We start from the raw sequence: 21,743 nt of genomic DNA, 5'->3' as shown, positions 1-21,743 counted from the left end.
TTTAGTTAATTCTCTCCAAAATCTTACAGAGAAGATAATAAAGCATTTCCCATTTTTTACTGATGAGGAAACTGAGGCTCACACTATTCACAAAGCTTGCCATGGTCAACACAGACTGGCAGAATCAACAGGCATTTTAGTTTAATAGATCATACTTTTAACCATGACCGTGTATTGCTTCCCAAGAGAAGAGACACTTTGACCTCAGGAGTACAGTTATATAATAGTCTTTGGATTTCAGGGAAGTTGCCCACTCCTCCTCTTATTGCAGTTTTTCTAGTCTTTGAGATCCTGTGAATGGGCCCTCAGGTAAATCTAATCCAGTTCAGGTGTAAAATCATATTAACACATAAATGACAGAAACTTTCTACTACTTTGTACTCATTATGTTTCAATGGGGAAAACTGGCTGATGAGAAAAAAACACAAAGATGTTTTTACTTAGGAATTGTAAGGAAATGGTAAGGTAAATAATATAAGAACATGACATTGTAGCCATACTCATAAATCTCTCTCAGGCTTTCAGTAAACCAGGTTCCAACTCAGTGGTCTGAAAATTTCAGAAAATTTCAGAATTGACTTTCTACTGATACAGGTTGACTCATACAAGTCGAACAACTCGCTTGCACCCCGTTCTGCTTCGACTGATCACTGCTTATTCCAGGTCAGTTAAAACTCTCACCACTTGTCCTGTCACTAGCGTTTTTCAACATACTCCTTATTTCTCGTTTTCACACCCCATACTTGTAGGTGGGGCAGCAGATTACAGTCAGAAGCAGAAATGAAAGGATTGCAATGTTTTATTTCTGAAAATGGATAAGGAAAAATGGACTTTGTTTTCTAGGCAGAAAAAGAAAACATAGAAGATGCAAGCACAATTGAGTATGCTCAATTTACCTAATTTATCAGGAATATCTCTGAATGCTGTCTTCTGAAATTTTGTCTTATGTAAGGTACAAAATGAGTACGCTTTTCTCTCTATGATACACCTTGAATTCTGTAACAATGGAAAGCATACTTTGAATGTTTCACAGTACAGAGACTCATTCTAGGGTTTCATATCACTTTCCAAGGAGCATGCCTTGAAAGAGGAGATCTAAATGAGGGAGAAAGAGGAATGGTTTCTCAGTTTTCTTTCATTTTCTCAATTGTCTCCATATTCACATATTTTTAATTTGAATTTCTCTGAGTTTTCTTTATGTTCTCAGAATTATCTACCTATTAAGATTTTGGCCATTTGTTTATAAATCATATTGCTAGAAAAGTCTAAATTCCTGACCAAGGAAGACATTTAAGGCTAAAATCACCTCCTTTCCTTTCCTTTTGCATGATCTTTTCATTTCTTTTTTGCTTTCTTTGATTTTAGATTCCCTTTCAATTCTCATTCCTCATTCTGTCTAATGTAACTGATTCTAATTCTTCCTCAGACTTTCTTCATTTTTATTTCACTTTTGAGCAATATAGTTTAGATGCAATGAAAGAGTTTTTAATATAGAACATCCTATAAATAAGAGTCAAAACTGTTACCAAATACATCGCGCATACGCATGCACGTGTGTGTGTGTGCGTGTATGTGTGCGTATGTGTGCGTGTGTGTGAGTGTGTGTGTGTGTGCGCGCACGCATGTATGGTAAATAATTAAAAGTTGGGAGGTGATTCCATCATTTGACAAATACAAATGCTTGCTCTGAACATTAATGTTACCATCCTGAAGCTGCTGCTAAATAGCTTCAGTCGTCCGACTCTGTGTGACCCCATAGACGGCAGCCCACCGTCTATGGACCAGGGGCAGGCTCCCCTGTCCCTGGGATTCTCCAGGCAACAATACTGGAGTGAGTTGCCATTTCCTTCTAGGTGATATTTTAATCACCTGTCTTAATCCAGCGTTATGGTCTTTGACTAATAGATGGTAATGAGCTAGATTAAGAGATTAATCCTAGCCATGCAGTGGTTGTATTGAAAGTAATAGACACGGGAAGCACTATTATTTATGAGATACTTTTTTTGTTCCCAGTAAAGTTTAGATGGAAAGTTGCCATGGCTCATATTTCATACTTTCTATTAAAAAAATAAATGAAACAAAATTTAAAAAACAGCAAAAAATAAAAATATGATTAGCCAAATAGAGAATCTCACGTATACTTTTTTGAGGTTATTGATAGATGTAAGAAAACAATCTTATATTCATACTAGAAATATAATACAAGCAATACCTTGTTACAACTTCTTATGGCTTTTGCTTTATTTTCACTCTCTAAATCATTTCAATTTTCTACCAAGAATTTTTTTTTTTTTATTTTGTAATCATGCTGGACCCTATGGAGTCTTCCCAGGACAGACCCCTCCCTCCATGTCCTCTGCCTGCCTCTGGTTTGTGGGAAAACTGTAGTCTTCCCAGGCTTCCCCTGAGTCATGAAAGTCTGAGTCAAGAATCAACAATTGAAAAGATGTGAACCTGTAGTGCCAAAAGTAGCAGCTAGGCCAAGAGAACTGGTAACAATTTAAAAGTTAATCAGCCATATGGCAGTCACAGAATCTTCAGTTCCTCTCTGAAGTATATATATATAACAGGATCTGAAGCACCTTCTTGAATTACCTGACCATCAGCACAGTAGCCCACAGACTGAGTGGAGCCTCAGGGTCCATAATGTTAACCCCTGCTACCATGCCATCAACCAGTTAACTATGCAGGAGCTGAGCAATACCTGCAGTTCCCCTCACTCATCTGGCCTTTAAAAATGCTTCCCCCAAACCCATAGGGGAGTTCCAGACTTTTGAGCATGAACTGCCTTGTTCTCCTTGCTTGGCCCTCACAATAAACCCTTCTCTACCCACTCCAGTGTTCTTGCCTGGAGACTCCCATGGAGAGAGGAGCCTGGTGGGTTAACAGTCCACAGGGTCGTAAAGAGTCAGACACAACTGAGATGACTTAGCACACATGCTGCTTCAAATTCCATTTTGGTTTGTTTGGCTTCATTGTTTGTCAGGGATATGAACTTGGGTTCAATGAAGTTTTTACTCCAGATGATGACATTTATATTTAACTGCATCAGTTGAACAGTAATTTTAGCTATATTTTATTAAAATATTTGCCTCATTCATAGACGATACACCTTAAGTGAATGAAGTAGCTCAGTCGTGTCTGACTCTTTGCAACCCCATGAACACCAGGCTCCTCTGTCCATGGGATTTTCTAGGCAAGAGTCCTGGAATGGGTTGCCATTTCCTTCTCCAGGGAATCTTCCCCACCCAGGGAATGGACCCAGGTCTCCCGCATTGTAGACAGACGCTTTAGCATCTGAGCCACCAGGGAAGTCCTAAAACTCCAGCTAAATATCTTTAAGGCTGCACAATAAAAAAAATAAAAATAAAAATCAGGGTGAATGTTTATTTCTATTCATACACCTTCCAAACTAATGGAGTTCTCTACTCATGCAGGGTACCTATACATAAAGCCAAAAACATAGACAGCTTGTGCCTTCTTGGGTACATTTTCACACTAGAATTCTAGAGCCCTAGGAATTACACTCTCTGGTACTTCCATTCACCTGCCAGACAATTTCCTGTCTTCCTATTCCAAAACATTTGGCTTTAGTGAGTTGAGAAAAGTGGGAGCAAAGAAATTCCATAAAAGACATAGAAAAGGAGAAAAAGCAATCCGATTATATTATTTTCATAGGGTAAGAGCAAGTAAAAGTTTGATTGCTAGAAGTGCTTTTAAAAGGTTAAAGAAGGAAAGAGAAGGAGAAGCAGCAGAAGGGGAAGGGGAGGATGGAGAAGGGCTGACAACGGAGGCATCCATCTTCATGTGATGTACATGAAAATCTAAATTGTGGAATGATTCGGTTTAGTCCATGTAAGAGGTAAAAATTGATGTAATTGGCCCTGTGAAATATTATATAACCTTCAAAGAAAAAAAGAAACATGTATTGATATTGCAGCATTGTTCTTTTATTTTTTGTGATTAAACTTCATCTTCCTGCTCCCCTATATTTGCAATAATTATTTTGAATTCTAAAATGCTGTGCCATTTAACTTCCCCTAGTTTATCATTGGAGAAGGAAATGGCAACCCACTCCAGTGTTCTTGCCTGGAGAATCCCAGGGATGGGGGAGCCTGATGGGCTGCCGTCTATGGGGTCACACAGAGTTGGACACGACTGAAGTGACTAACAGCAGCAGTTTATCATTACAGTAACAACAATGGCTATAACAGCAACACAAGACACACACACAGACAATGCCAGTGGTTTCCATAACAAAGGTCTCTCATGTGAATAAACAAGGGTTACTGTATTTTACATTGTATGTCAAGTGGAAATCTGTTTCATATCCGGGTTGAAGGAACATACAGGATAGATACTGCCATTTCCATAGCATGCTTAAAGAGATGACAGAACACTGGTGGCTCTTAAACATTTTTCTCTGCTCACTCACAGCTCATTGGCTAAACCAAGTTACAGGATAAGGTTGCTGTCCATGTGTGGAGAAGAAAAATCTTCGCATAAAGAAGAGGAATAAAAGTCACGTGATCAAGGCTGATTGTGGAGAAGGGTGTTTCTCACAGGGAAGGAAAGGAGACACTGAGAAACCAAGATTTAATCTACCACAAATAACCGACCAGTTAAAGGAAAGATGAGTAGCTTGCAATCGAGAACAAGTATCAAGACTTTATTTTTTAAGGAATGTGTCAAAATTGAAATCTCCATGGGATCAATATTTTTACATTGCTGCCCTTAAAATTTTTTTTTAGTTTAAATGTATTTATTTTAATTGGAGGCTAATTACAATATTGTATTAGTTTTGCCATACATCAACATGAATCTGCCATGGGTGTACACGTGTTCCCAATCCTGAATCCCCCTCCCACCACCCTCCCCATACCATCCAAATTTAGAATTTAAATATTTTTAAGGTGTGGAGTTGTGTGGTAGATTTTTTTCTCCAGATCATTTAAATTCCCCCAGCATCAAAGAGCGATTCCTTTCATATCTTTAAAAGCAACTCCATGCCTTTCTATATGAAATTCACTTTCAAACAAGAAAATGTATTCTACCCTGTTTCTGGCACCATAAGGTGAAAAGTGCTTCTCAGAAGTCATCTCATCAGTAATGGGAATTTTTAATCAGGAAATGTTGTTGTGCTAATCTAATAGACTTTAAGTTAAGACCTCAGTGTCACTTAAGCCTAAAATATTCCTGCAGTTCTACATATAGAAATCTCTGGTATAATGTAGTCCATCCCTAAAGAGGTATTATGCAAATGAATGCATTCAGTTAATACGTACTGTAAACAGATCACTACTTCTTTATTCCTTTCTAAATCACAGCAGAGATTAAAACTGCAATACTCATATTACATAACAAGATAGCTAAATATTTAAAGTAGATCTGCAAAGAACTTCAAGCCCAAAATAACACCTCTTAAATTTGGATTGGGTTTTTCCTCCAAAGGTCATAGCATCTTCTTACATGATTTCTTCCAAACTGCCAGAAAAATATTTCTCCCAGCAACATAACATCAAGTTACACTAGCTCTCACTAGCCACTGAGAGTACTGTACATTTTATATTCTCATATTACCAAGTCCAACCCAGCACTCACTGACGAGTATAAAACTGACAATCATACGGAACATATATGTAGGAAAATCAAACTCACGGTGCAGAACGTGGTTGATTGGTTACCTCTGATTTAGTGGCCTCACAGTGAGTTAACGTCAATTTCCATTAGAACTCATCCACGTCACATTGACCGATTTTACCACCAGCAGATGATTTCAGGTGAGAATGAAAACTGAATAACGATCATTTCATTCCTCTTTAAAATCTTTATTGAATAAAGACAATGAAGTAGGATGCTAGGGCTTTGGCTATATAATTTTAAAAGGTTGATTTTTATGAAGGTATTTTTGAGCCATCATAAAAGTTGGAGTGACAGCAAATCTTTTCCTCTCAATTATGCAAAAGCAGTTGATCAAATAGTGCTGGTTTCATTAAACATGCCCACCATCCACTTGGGATCACCTAATTTCTGCCAGAGAACTTTCCTTCTCTTTTGAAAGATGTAAAAAAGAACAAGGATAAATGATGACTTTTAAATCAGCAAATTTGCTTTTGCTCTTCTGTCTTTAATTTGTTATTGAATTGAGGTAAAAGATTTCTTTATTGTTCAAGAACACAGAGAACCAAAGGAACCCAGTGCAGTTTTGTAGTTGAAGAGGAAAAGTTTTGCAACCTTACACAGGGGAAAGAAGAAAGGAAACAAATAAATCTACACTGGTCACTCTCAGAGAAAGGGAGGCTCAATCAAATGGATTACTGCTTCCTTAGAGAGGAAACAGGCCTCAGTGCAGCACTGGACAGCAAGTTTTAAGAGTGAAGGAGATGATGGGCTCAGAGCAATGCAACAGTGGGTAAGTAAATGTTGTCGGAAGGTCTTCTGTATTCTCACTAATGGCCATTTTGACTTGCCATTGGTACCTACTAGATCACTGTCCCTGAGGTAGGAAGAGGTTTGTAATGTCCAAAGAGGCAAAAGAATTTTCCAACCCCAGTGTTCCCTGAGGCAGTTCGGTTAGATATATGAATTTCAGGAGAGAAGCAGAATATACCAGAAAATCTGAGATAACAGCCTATGAATTCATTAGTTTTCAAATGCCTGTTTTCACTTGTGCCTAGTAAATTAAATGATGTGTTTCCATTTTATTTCTGCTCTTTTGCATAAATGTTTCTATTTTATTAAAATTCTTTCTTTCTTTATTTACCTTTTCTTATATGGATGCTTCAAATTTTTCCAGTTCTTTCCCTTTTGTTTCTATCCTTTGTGGTATAAAAGGTATCACTCTGACATTTTACTTCCAATTGGTATTTTCTGTAACATTTTTATTTTATGCAGAAGCACAGGGTTGTCTAAGTAACTAATAGAGTTCATGGCTGGAGGGAAGAAAATCAAGTCTATTACATAAGATATATTTCTGTTTTCATCAAAATTAAATATTCCCCCCCAAATATATAATTAACGTTCAGTCAGTATCTTCAGGCAGTGCATGTGTAGTTTATAAAATTGCATTTTTACTCTGTATTTTACTTTCCAAAATATTTTCATTGCATATATTGATGGGCTATAATTAGGAACTATGGTAAATGGTTTAAGCTATAAGACAATTGAAATAAAAATGTGAGTACTAAAATGAAAATCAAACCCCCTGTACTGGGTTTAGTAAAGACATGTTCAACTGCTAACCCCAGAATTTATTCATGTTAGCATTTTCAGATCTCTTTCAGTTCAGTTCACTTCAGTTCATTCGCTCAGTCATGTCTGACTCTTTGTGACCGCATGAACAGCAGCGCGCCATGCCTCCCTGTCCATCACCAACTCCCGGAGTTTACCCAAACTCATGTCCATCGAGTCAGTGATGCCATCCAGCCATCTCATCCTCTGTCATCCCCTTCTCCTCCTATCCCCATCTTTCCCTGGAGTTTACCCAAACTCATGTCCATCGAGTCAGTGATGCCATCCAGCCATCTCATCCTCTGTCATCCCCTTCTCCTACCCCCATCTTTCCCAGCATCAAGGTCTTTTCCAATGAGTCAACTCTTTGCATGAGGTGGCCAAAGTATTGGAGTTTTAGCTTCAACATCAGTTCTTCCAATGAGCACCCAGGACTGATCTCCTTTAGAATGGACTGGGTGGATCTCCCTGCACTTCAAGGGACTCTCAAGAGTCTTCTCCAACAGCACATTTCAAAAGCATCAATTCTTCAGTGCTCAGCTTTCTTCACAGTCCAACTCTCACATCCATACGTGACTACTGGAAAAACCATAGCCTTGACTAGATGGACCTTTGTTGGCAAAGTAATGCCTCACTTTTTAATATGCTATCTAGGTTGGTCATAACTTTCCTTCCAAAGAGCAGTTCAAGGGACTCTCAAGAGTCTTCTCCAACAGCACATTTCAAAAGCATCAATTCTTCAGTGCTCAGCTTTCTTCACAGTTCAACTCTCACATCCATACATGACCACTGGAAAAACCATAGCCTTGACTAGATGGACCTTTGTCAGCAAAGTAATATCTCTTCTTTTTAATATGCAAGGAGTAAGTGTCTTTTAATTTCATGGCCATGATCACCATCTGCAGTGATTTTGGAGCCCAAAAAAATAAAGTCTGACACTGTTTCCACTGTTTACCCATGTATTTCCCATGAAGTGATGGGACCAGATGCCATGATCTTAGGTTTCTGAATGTTGAGCTTTAAGCCAACTTTTTCACTCTCCTCTTTCACTTTCATCAAAAGGCTTTTCAGTGCCTCTTCACTTTCTGCCATAAGGGTGGTGTCATCTGCATATCTGAGGTTATTGATATTTCTCCCGGCAATCTTGATTCCAGCTTCTGCTTCTTCCAGCCCAGTGTTTCTCATGATGTACCCTGCATACAAGTTAAATAAGCAAGGTGAAAATATACAGTCTTGATGTACTCCTTCTCCTATTTGGAACCAGTCTGTTGTTCCATGTCCAGTTCTAACTGTTGCTTCCTGACCTGCATACAGGTTTCTCAAGAGACAGGTCAGGTGATCTGGTATTCCCATCTCTTTCAGAATTTTCCACAGTTTATAGTGATCTACACAGTCAAAGGCTTTGGCATAGCAGAAATAGATGTTTTTCTGGAACTCTCTTGCTTTTTCGATGATCCAGTGGAGGTTGGCAATTTGATCTCTGTACATGTGATTAACTTAAGGATCTTGAGATGAGAAAATATTCCTGGATCTTCTGGGTAGGGCTTATATACAATGTCAAGAGTTTTTATGAGAAACACACAGAGGAGAAGACACAGGCACACAGAGGCAGAAACTGAAGGGATGTGGTCTCAAGCCAAGGAAGCCAATACCAACAGTCATGAGAAGCTAGAAGAAGCAAGGAAGGATTGTTCCCTGGAGCCCTTAGAGGGAATGGGGCCCCACAAACACCTTGATTTTAGATATGTAGCCTCCTGAATTGTGAGAGAATAAATTTTGCTGTTTTAACCCACTCAATTTGTGTTAATTTTTTACGGCAGACATAGGACAATAATACATCTACCAAAAATCCTATGAATGAATTTTTAAGAGATACATATATATGGAGATACTTATGTAAATCAAAATAAGCATTTTCATTTTATAGTTATTTATAGGTTTTTCTTGAAGCACATTTGTGCCCACATTATTTCCTTTGATGCATATGCAAATTTTCTTCAAGTTCTATTTGTGATTATCTAGCCTTATGGCAATGAGTAAAATAAAGAAGTTGGTCTCCATGAGGGTGGAAAATTTCCTATAGAAAATTGATATGCCTTTCTCTATTCAGACTATAAGAAAGAAATTATATTAAGGATATTTGCAATAATTTTGAGTTTATTACATGTTATCATTTTAGATGAGTCAGAAGTAAATAATGTTTTGATTTTGAGACAATATATAATTCTGAATCACTAATTATTTTTTAGAAAACTGACCCAATGAGTAAAGTGAAGCATTTTAACTCTCTCCTTGAGGCTTAATATAATCCCAGCATGCATTCTTCTCCTTATTGCTCACATTTTCTTTCTTTTATTTCATCCATTTATCATCTGCTATGACTAATAGGTTTCTGTTAACAGAGTTAACCATTACATATATTGTTAACTGTCGGCCATTCCTACTTGAACATAAGCTCCAAGAGGGTGTAGATCTTATTATGTTCCATTAGCTCACGCTTCACCTGGAACATCTCATGGTCAGTGCTCAATTTGTACTGAATAAACAAATAAATGATTAACTCAGTTCTCTGCTGCCAAAGTCTAGAGAGAAATACGCCCCAACTAATGGTCACACAGAGTCGGACACGACTGAAGCAACTTAGCAGCAGCAGCAGCAATGCACTTGGAGAGATGGAGAAATGAGAATGATTGTTTCTGAACATCAAGAACACATGAGAGGGCAGAGAAGGGGCAATTAAAATTTGAGAAGACTTGTCACAGCTAGTGGGTGCTGGATACTAACATTTTTTTTGTTTGTTTGTTTATTGACTATGCCAAAGCCTTGACTGTGTGGATCACAAGAAACTGTGGAAAATTCTGAAAGAGATGGGAATACCAGATCACCTGACCTGTCTCTTGAGAAACCTGTATGCAGGTCAGGAAGCAACAGTTAGAACTGGACATGGAACAACAGACTGGTTCCAAATAGGAAAAGGAGTTTGTCAAGGCTGTATATTGTCACTCTGTTTATTTAACTTATATGCAGAGTATATCATGAGAAACGCTGGACTAGAAGAAACACAAACTGGAGTCAAGATTGCCAGGAGAAATATCAATAACTTCAGATATGCAGATGACACCACCCTTATGGCAGAAAGTGAAGAGGAACTCAAAAGCCTCTTGATGAAAGTGAAAGTGGAGAGTGAAAAAGTTGGCTTAAAGCTCAACATTCAGTGCAGTAAGCCAAGCTTTCTTCCTGCAATCCTTATTTAACCACTCTTTATATCCTTAATTAACATTTAATTAAGCAGTTGTTTCCTGATCCTCGCCGATGCCGTCTCCCCTTCAAATTCCCTGGATCCACCGGGGCTGGACCCTGGCAATTCAGAAAATGAAGATCATGGCATCCGGTACCACCACTTCATGGGAAATAGATGGGGAAACAGTGGAAACAGTGTCAGACTTTATTTTTCTGGGCTCCAAAATCACTGCAGATGGTGACTGCAGCCATGAAATTAAAAGATGCTTACTCCTTGGAAGGAAAGTTATGACCAATCTAGATGGCATATTCAAAAGCAGAGACATTACTTTGCCAACAAAGGTTCGTCTAGTCAAGGCTATGGTTTTTCCTGTGGTCATGTATGGATGTGAGAGTTGGACTGTGAAGAAGGCTAAGCGCTGAAGAATTGATGCTTTTGAACTGCGGTGTTGGAGAAGACTCTTGAGAGTCCCTTGGACTGCAAGGAGATCCAAGCTGTCCATTCTGAAGGAGATCAGTCCTGGGATTTCTTTGGAAGGAATGCTGCTAAAGCTGAAACTCCAATACTTTGGCCACCTCATGCGAAGAGTTGACTCATTGGAAAAGACTCTGATGCTGGGAGGGATTAGGGGCAGGAGGAGAAGGGGATGACAGAGGATGAGATGGCTGTATGGCATCACTGACTCGATGGACGTGAGTCTGAGTGAACTCCGGGAGTTGGTGATGGACAGGGAGGCCTGGCATGCTGCGATTCATGGGGTCGCAAAGAGTCAGACACGACTGAGCGACTGATCTGATCTGATCTGATAGTTGGTGTACATTATTATGTAAGCTTCAGGTGCACAGTATAATAATTCACAAATTCTAAAGGCTATGTTCCATTATAATTATACAAAATATTGCCTATATTCCCTATGGTGTATATCTTTGTAGCTTATTTATTGTATACATAGTAATTTGTACCTCCTCATCCCCTACCCCTAACTTTCTGCTACCCTACTTCACTCCCCCTGCTGGTAACAACTAGTTCACTCTCTATATTTGAGTCTGTTTCTTTTTTGTTACATTCACTAGTTTGTTTGTTTTTAGATCCCACATATAGGTGATATCATATAACGTTTGCCTTCTTGGTATTATTTCTTTTAGCATAATACCCTCCAGGTCCATCCATGTTGTTGCAAATGGCAAAAATCTCATTCTTTTTTATGGCTCAATTGTGTGTGTGTATGTATATAATATACATTATATTATATATATATATGACATATAATTATATTGCATAATTATATATAATATACATACCACGTATAATTATGTCATATATATGATATGTATATGTGGTTATAATATATATTATATTTATATGGGTATGACTATATGCATATTATATATTTTTGGCTATTCGGGGTCTTTTGTTGCCATTTCTTTCTTCAGATCTTCCCAACCCAGGGATCGAACTAAGGTCTCCTGCATTTCAGGCAGACTCTTTATTATCTGAGCCATCAAGGAAGCCCCAGGGACTTTTGTGGTTGCATACAAATTTTAAAGTTATTTGTTCCAGTTCTGTGAAAAATGCCCTTGGTATTTTAATAGGGATTGCATTGAACCTGTATATTGTCTTGGGTAGTATGGTCATTTAACATTAACTATTCCAGTCCATGAACATGGTATATCTTCTCATCTGTTTGTGTCATCTTCAATTTCTTTCATCAATATATTATAGTTTTGGGGTACATGTCTTTTACCTCCTTAGGTAGGTTTATTCCTAGGCATTTTATTCTTTTTCCTGTGATTAAAAATAGGATTTTCTTAATTTTTCTTTCTGATGGTATATTGTTAGTGTATAGAAAAATAATAGGTTTCTATATATCAACTTTGTATCCTGAACCTTTTCTGAATTCATTGAAGAGACCTACCAGTTTTCTACTGACTTCTTTAGGATTTTATAATTTAGTATCATGTCACCTTCAATCAGTGACAGTTTCACCTCTTTCTTTCCAGTTTGGAGTACCCCTCTTTTTTTCTTTTTCTTGTTTAACTATTGTGGTTAGGACTTTGAATATTATATAGAAAAAAAGCAGTGAAAGAGGACATTCTGTCTTGCTCCTAATAGTAAAGAAAATGCTTTAAGCTTTTCACAGTTGAGTATACTGTGGGCTTGTCATGTTATGTGAAAGTGTTAGTCGCTCAATCATGTCTGACCCTTTGTGACCCCATGGACTATGAACTGCCAGGCTTCTCTGTCCATGGCATTCTCCAGGTAAGAATACTGGAGGGGGTAGCCATTCTCATCTCCAGGGGATCCTCCCTACCCAGGGACTGAACCCAGGCTTCCCACAAGGACTTTCCTGGTGGCTTAGATAGTAAAGAACCTGCTTGCACGGCAGTAGACCTGGGTTCGATCCCTGGGTTGGGAAGATTCCCTGGAGAAGGGAAAGTTTACCCACTCCAGTATTCTGGATAGTCCATGGGGTCTCAAAGAGTCAGCCATGACTGAGTGACTTTCACTTTCACTTCACTTTTATCATATATAGTTTTTATTATGTTGAGGTATGTTCCCTCTCAGATAAGGCAATGGCACCCAACTCCAGTACTCCTGCCTGGAAAATCCCATGAGCGGAAGAGCCTGGTAGGCTGCAGTCCATGGGGTCGCTAAGAGTCGGACACGACTGAGTGACTTCACTTTCACTTTTCCCTTTCATGCATTGGAGAAGGAAATGGCAACCCACTCCAGTGTTCTTGCCTGGAGAATCCCAGGGACGGGGGAGCCTGGTAGGCTGCCGTCTACAGGGTCGCACAGAGTCGGACACGACTGAAGCTACTTAGCAGCAGCAGCAGCATGTTCCCTGTAGACAACTTTCTGAATAATTTTATTATTAATAGATGTTGAACTCTGTCTTCTGATTGGAGCATATAATCCATTTACATTTAATGTAAGTACCGATTTATATGATCTTATTGCCATTTTGTTGTTTTGGGGTTGCTTTGTTGGTCTTTTTAGTTCCTTTCTTCTTTCATTCTCTTTTGACTTAATGACTGTTTTTAATGTTATGTTTGAATTCCTTTTATTTTGTGTGTGTGAATCTATTATAGTTTTTTTGTTTGTGGTTACCTTGAGGTTTTTTTATAGCAAAATATATATATAGTTGTTTTATAGCAAACAATAAAATGACTGTTTTAAGTTGCTTATCTCTTATTTCAAATGCTTTTTAACAACTCTGCATTGGTATTCTCTTCCCCTAATAATACTGTTATTGATATAATATTTCACATCTCATTGTTTTATGTATCCCTTGACTTCTGACTGTGGAAGTAGATGATTTTACTACTTTGACTTTTAACCTTCCTACTGTATTTTTACATGGGTGATTTACTATATTTATGGTATGTTCCTAGTTGTAGCTTTTTCTTTTTCATTTTGAGAAGCTGCTTTAGCATTTCTTGTAGAGCTGATTTGGTGACACTGAACTCTTCCAGCTTCTGCCTGGCTGTAAAGCTTTTGTTCTATCCATCAAATCTTAGGAAGAGCCTTGCTGGGTAAAGTATTCTTGATTGTAGGGTTTTCCCTTTCATCACTTTAAATATACAGTGTCACTCCTTTCTGCCCTGCAGAAATTCTGCTGAAAACTCAGTTGTGTTATGGGCATTCCCTTGTATGTTACTTGTTACTTTTCCCTTGCTGCTTTTAATATTCTTTCTTTAATTCTTGCCACTTTAATTACAATTTGTTTTGGTGTGGTCCTCCTTTAGTTAATCCTATTTTTGATTCTCTGTGCTTCCTGTACTTGGATGTCTGTTTCCTTTCCCAGGCTAGAGAATTTTTCATCTCTTATGCCTTCAAATCTGTTCTCAGTCCCTTTCTCTCTGTCGTCTACTTCTGGTATCTCTATTAGTGTGCTTGATGTTTTCTCAGAGGTCTCAAACTGTCCTCACTTCTCCTCACTCTTTATTCTTTTTTTTTTTTTTTTTTATTTTATTTTATTTTTTTTGTGTATCTAATTTATTTTTTATTTTTTTTCAATTTTATTTTATTTTTAAACTTTACATAACTGTATTAGATTTGCCAAATATCAAAATGAATCCGCCACAGGTACCTCACTCTTTATTCTGCTTTTCTGTTCACCAATAGTGATTTCCACTATTATGTATTCCAGCTCACTGATCTGTTTCTCTGCATTATTTAGTCTACTGTTATTTTCCTTTATTTTTCATTTCACTTACTATATTCTCCATCTCTGTTTGGTTGTTCTTTTATTCTCTAACTCGTTGCTAAAAACTATTAACTTCTCTATGCACTCTTTATTTCCTAAGCTCATTGATCCTCTTTATGATCACTACCCTGAAAAATTTCTTGGGTAGATTTTCTGTCTTCACTTCACTTAATTCTTCTTCTATAGTTCTATCTTGTGCCTTCATTTGGAACCGGTTCCTATGTTGCCTTAGTTTGCCTGCGGCTGCTGCTGCTAAGTCGCTTCAGTCATGTCCGACTCTGTGCGACCCCACAGATGGCAGCCCACCAGGCTCCCCCGTCCCTGGGATTCACCAGGCAAGAACACTGGAGTGGGTTGCCATTTCCTTCTCCATTAGTTTGCCTAGGTGGCTGTTTTTATTCTTATTGGTTGGTTACGTTTCTCATCCTTAAAGAAGTGGTCTTTTGTAGGAGATGTTCTGTGTGTACCAGTAGCACATTGCCGTCTGATCACCAAAGCTATATGCTCTAGGGTTACCTCCATGAGGGCTGTGTGGGTCCTTTACTATGGTGGGCTGTGTGAGTGGGTGGGTAGGCTTCCAATGAATATTCAGGGTTGATTACCTTTAGGATTGACTAGCTTGATCTCCTTGCTGTCCAAGGGACTCTCAAGAGTCTTCTCCAACACCATAGTTCAAAAGCATCCATTCTTCAGGACTCAGCCTTCTTTATAGTCCAACACTCACATCCATACATGACTACTGGAAAAACCATAGCTTTGGCTAGATGGATCTTTGTTGGCAAAGTAATGCCTCTACTTTTTAAATATGATCTCTCTCTCTCTCTGTCTCTCTGTCTCTTTCTGTTTCTCTCTCTCTCTCTATATATATATATATATATATACACACACACACACACATACATACACACATATATATGCATGTGTGTGTGTGTGTGTGTAACTGTCACTTTGCTGTACATCAGAATAAATCAACTATACTTGAATAACTTTTTTTTAAAAATCAAGCCCTTCTTGAGAGAAATAGAAAGTCAATGACACCCTATTGAAAAATGAGCTTTTAGAAAACATTAAAATTAAACTACTTACATGGGTGGAATATATAATGAAAACTAGATACCCATACAAATATGACTAATGCATATTCAGGGCCATGGGATGGCTATTCCAGAGAAAGTTCATAAATGAAGGTATATACATGACAGAGTGTTCCATTTTGAAGTAAGATGCTGTAGAGGACTAAACATAAACTTTGTAATTGAATATACCTGAATTTGTGTCCTGAACCTACTAAAAAAATTGTTTATGAAACATTGGATAACTTACAATTTTTTTTGTCTGAAATACTGCAATTAACCACTAGAGAAAATATCTAAGTTTGAGATTATGGAATGATTTGAATTAAGTAATAAAATAAAAAACCAGGTATACAAGAGGTACTTTTAAAATATATGTAGGTCATATTTAGTCTCAGTTTTTTTCTTTAAAATGATAATATTATCTCTGGTTTTGATTCCCTGAAATTATTTATGTATTTGTTCTAATGGCTAGCACATAGTATATAAAAGATGCATTTGTCTTACTTTTCCTTCAATCAACTAGTTAATTAAAACTGATCAATAACAAAAAGATTACAGAAAGAAGCCAAAGACACAATACTAGTAAGTCCTTACACTAAAATTTGAAAAATGAAGAGAAATAATCATGAATATTAGAGAATTCATAAAGGCAGGAGAAGAAAAACAATGTATGAGAAGTGGAAAAAACATAGAGCTTATGAATAAGGAGCAGTCAGCAACAATAAAGCCAACAGAGAAACACAAATTTTGAGTGCTAAGGAAAGGGTATTGATTTTGCAATTTGAAAGTTACTGGTTTTCTTTGAAGAAGAGTTGCAACAGAATAATAAGAAAGGAAATCATATTGTGTAGAATTGACTAAAAAATGAGAAGTAAGGACATGGTGATAAAAAGAATTAAAAAGAATATGTGATTCCTTAAGGGCTAGAGAAATAAAGATGAAATGGATTTTTCCCCATTAGTAAAAAACAAATGTTTTAAATGCCTATGGAATGTTGATAGTAAAAGTGATGGATTTAAGAGTAGGGAAGTAAGATGCTAAGGAAGGTAGGGATCAAGAGAACAGGTGAAGGCAGCTGTGTTAGGGAAGAAGGCACATGCTTTTATTTAATACAGACAGAAAGGAAGAAATAAGAAATGGAAGAATGATATGGTGGAGTTTTGAAAAGTTAAGGATGTGGTTATAAGAAGATATTTTTACATCCCAGAAGGGATAGCTGGCAGAAGTACACTCTGAATGACTAATTTTTCTTTTTTTTCTGTGAAGTAAGAGGTAAATTCATCTCTAAAAAGGAGGAAAAAGCAGTATTTTCTGATATGGAAACGAGCAAACAACACCCAATTGATCTTGGCACTTCAGCAAATAGGAGAGTGGTTGCATACCTGGCTTTCAGAAATAATTGCTCAGCTGAAGTGTGTATTTGGATCTTGAGGAGAATAGAAATGGTTTAGAAGAGTCAAAATGAGAAAGCAAAGAACAAAAAAGAATGAGGAATGAATTGAAGACATACACACATATTTGAAGAGGTTCAGTGACAGCTCAAGTGATGTTAGAGAACATAAATTTGGCGTGAACCAAGTTTTAGAAAATGTAAGTCCTATTTTTTTTTTCCCTAAGGAAAACTTGGTAATGAAATCCATTAAGAATAGACTACCCAATTGAAAACTGAAAGGGAGATTATGGAAGACAAATGTAATTACCCAAACTGTAATTTGGTCAAGACACCAAGGTTAATAACATTCCGCCTTTTTCAAAAGTTGCCATGAATTTTTTAACACCTTATAATGGCCAGTGTCACAACTTTTATTCCTTATATGAGAGATGAACTCTTTGATATGCATTTTTTAAATGTTAAGCATGTATATTAAGGATATGTATTCACCATTACACATGCACATGCATTTGTACCTATACAACTATTAGAGAATGAATTTTTATATTAGGTTAAGTGCTTAGATAAAAAATAGCTGCCACTTTCCCTCTCAAATCTGACAAGAAGTTGTGACTAAAACTAGGATCTATCAACAATAAAGGTGGAAATAATGTCTGGGTTACAATGTTGTTCAGGAATTAGAAATATGATCATTAGAGAGACCCTGGTGCAAGTTACATATCCTCTATACACACACCTGCATGCATGAATGCTAAGTTGCTCAGTATGTCCAACTCTTTGTGACCCCATGGACCGTAGCCTGCCGGCCCCTCTGTTCCTTGGATTCTCAAGGCAGGAATACTAGCGTGGTTTGCCATGCCGTCCTTCAGGGTATCTTCCAGACTCAGGGTTTGAACCTGTGTCTCTTTCATCTTCTGCATTAGCAGGCAGGGTCTGTACCATTAGTGCCACCTGGGAGGCCCTATAAACTCATCTACTAATGGAAAAACAGAGATATGTATCCATATTATATTACAGGGATTTTGAATAATAAGATAAAGCATATAGAAGACTTAACATAGATGCTAAATTCTCAATAAATGTAAATTATTAATCTACCTGTTAATAGTTTTAATGGAATGCTTCTTTGATACCAAGTATTGATATATGAACCAGCAATTATGGAAAGCAAGGTTCATAAAGGTTCATTCTTTGGTAGTATTAGGTTATGGAACAACTATTTGTCTTATGTATTTATTACACTAAGTTTTCTTATACATGTAACTTTCTTGGTGTAAATTTTGAACTACCTTGCGTTTGTAAAAGATCCATTTTATAAAGAGACTTTTATCATTTCTTTTATTTTGATGACAATGTTCAAATGGTATTCATCATTAAATCTACATAAAATTTTAGTGAATCTTCATTATCTCTTAAGAAAGCATTTCGTCTCTTTAAGTATTCTTGTACTTGGCTAATATGTATTTCTAGAAATATGAGAAGGCTTTAAAAAATTAAAATTATATTTATGAAGTATATGTGTATTTTATATATATATATATGTATGTATGTATGTATATGTATATGTATGGCTTCCCAGGTGGTGCTAGTGATAAAGAACCTGCCTGCCAAAGCAAGAGACATATAAGAGATGCAGGTTCAGTCCCTGGGTTGGGAAGATCCCCAGGAGGAGGCCATGGCAACCCACTTCAGTATTCTTGCCTGCAGAATCCCATGGACAGAAGAAACTGATAGTCCACAAAGAGTCAGACACAAATGAAGCAACTTACCATGTGTGCGTGTGTGTGCACACACACACATGCACACACACATATATATATACATATCTGTGTATATATATCATGTTACTTGAATACATTTCATTAATATGTTTATTATACTTAACTGTGTCTTACATTAATATGATAATAATTCAATTCTATACTCATTCATGGAAACTGGTTTTAATATTAAATGAAATACAGTATAGAAAACTAAATTTTTACCATTATTTTTTTAATTTACTGAATTAAATATGTATAAACATACTAAAAATAAACATAACATTACTACCCTTTCGTCCTAAAGTGCCTTTAGAAGCAAAGTGATAGAAAGTGTTCAAGGCTAAACAAAGAGCATAATCTATGTCTTTTTCAAGTTAAAGCTTATATCTAAATATTTTACTGACAAAACTTAGCTTAAAAAGGCATTTCATCATTCTCAATAAATCTGGAGGATAGAATTATCTTAGGGATTATCAAATCTGTGTGCGTTTTGTTGGTTTTTTTTTTTTTTAATCTGTTTAGCTTCTCCTTCTCCTCCTTTTCTGCTATTTAGCTTTGTGTGTTGATCTTATTCTCCTCTCTTGAAGAAATGAAGAAAATGACCAAAAACAGGTTCAAACTTATACCAACTCAGGTGAACTAAAAAAAAAAAAAACTAAAGTTCCCAGTTCCTTTTTACAAAACCCTTGGTATCTATTTGTATTTGGTTTAATGTACAAATGCTGAGCTAATTACTATAACCAGTGTAATGGAACTTTTATTGCTCAGGTGCAAGTCACATGTCCAATGTTGAGAGAGCTAGAAAACCATGATTAGTAACCACACAGACAAGATCCCCACTGACAGAGAAGAGACAGACTCCAGAGTAGAAGGAGTGACAAGAAGAATGAAAGGAGTAATACTATACAAATAAAACTAGCATCTCAGTCAACTTTATGATAAGATTCCATTAAGCTGATAAAAAAAAAGTGGAATTACAGACAATATTGCAACGAATAAGTATGCTCTGGCAATGTTGTCAGGTACTGGAGCGTAGGCCTTTTGTCAACTTTGTGCAGGACTCTTTTTCAAACCACTGCCATTCTCTATAACTTAGCCTCCTCAATTTCTATACCTAGGAGACTGAATTTATCTATATGGTATGTAATAGACTCAAAACATTTTAGCTTTTAATAAATTAACAGATTTGAGCAATTATATCAACTTGTACAAAGAAGCAGTTGCCACAGTGGTGGTGAGGAGATGGCAATATTCTCTACTTCCTAAGAGTTATAATGAATACACGTGATAATTTCAGTGCCTACCATGGAAAGATCACTTAATAAGCGTCAGAGTTTCTATTATTACTGTCATTATTATTATTTTATTTTTATATCCCTAAGAAAAGATTTTGCACATTTCTCATTGGGTGTATGTTTAAAGAGTTGACAGCTTATTTTGAATATAGAAAATTTAAAAAAAACCATCTTTCTATCAATCTCTGAGTTCCATTGGTGATAAGCCAAAACAAAGTGCTTTTTAATATAATGTGCAGCAGCATTGGGAATTTATTTTAAAAAAAAAAAACAAGGTTCAATACCATCTAGAGTATTTGGAATAAAATGTTTTCTAGTCATAATAATTTGGAGAAGGCAATGGCACCCCACTCCAGCACTCTTACCTGGAAAATCCCATGGATGGAGGAGCCTGGTGGGCCGCAGTCCATGGGGCCGCTAAGACTGAGCGACTTCACTTTCACTTTTCACTTTCATGCATTGGAGAAGGAAATGGCAACCCACTCCAGTGTTCTTGCCTGGAGAATCCCAGGGCCGGGGGAGCCTGGTGGGCTGCCGTCTAGGGGGTCGCGCAGAGTCGGACACGACTGAAGCGACTTAGCAGCAGCAGCAGCGGCAGTCACAATAATTATGAGGTCATAGAAAGCAAGTGTGATGCTACTTATTTCTCTCTGTCCCCCTGTCTTAATAGATCAGGATATAGGAAAAGTGGAATGGTAATTGATAGACACTTCTCCTAAAATAATGCCATTAGAAATTCTCATCAGAAAATGACACTTAATTGACACAAAAAGTTAAACATTCTTTTATGTTAAGTGGCCATCACTAACATTTTTAAGAGCTAATTAAAGAAAAGCACATTTCTTTTTAAAAAGCCCTTGTTAAACACACTAAATTCAAAGTGATCTTTAGGTAATTGTAGAAAAAGGAATGGAGAATTGCACTGCAATTTGTGTTCTATCTCCTGATGAAAGCTTCTGACTATTTTATTGATGATCAGCATGGGATATGAATGTCATTGAGTTTAAAAGAGAAACCAAGGCGTTAAAAAAAAGAGTGAATAAATACATAAATACCAGATCATAAATGCTTGTTATTTCAATTCTCAATAAATAGAATTGATAACATCATTCAAATTCTCAATTGTTATTTTCAGTTTATACATTTATGTGTTAAGATTTAAATTTAATTATGTGTTAAAAGATACACCATATAAACATTTGGCTGAAATCAACATTTATCCAAAATCAAGACCAAAAGCAAATATCTCCATTGTAGAACAAACTGTATGAACTCTATGATGTAAGAGTAAATCTAAAATGAAAATGAAATAAAACATGAAAATGAAATAAAAATGAAATAAAATGAAAGGAAACAAGGAAGTGAGGACAATTCAAAGTTTAAACATATCAAGTGTTAGTGAAGTAAGCACAGGAAAACAGGAATACTCTTTTTTTTTTTCTTGTGAAACTGTAAATTGTTAAAATCCACCTTGGAAAACAATATGGTAATATCTGGTGAATGCCTTATCACCTGGGAACCCCATGCCTATGTAT

The sequence above is a fragment of the Bubalus bubalis genome, chromosome 19 (genome assembly GCF_019923935.1).
Source record: "Bubalus bubalis isolate 160015118507 breed Murrah chromosome 19, NDDB_SH_1, whole genome shotgun sequence".
NCBI lineage: Eukaryota > Metazoa > Chordata > Mammalia > Artiodactyla > Bovidae > Bubalus > Bubalus bubalis.
The sequence above is the reverse complement of the archived record's forward strand: the minus strand, read 5'-3'. Positions refer to the sequence as shown.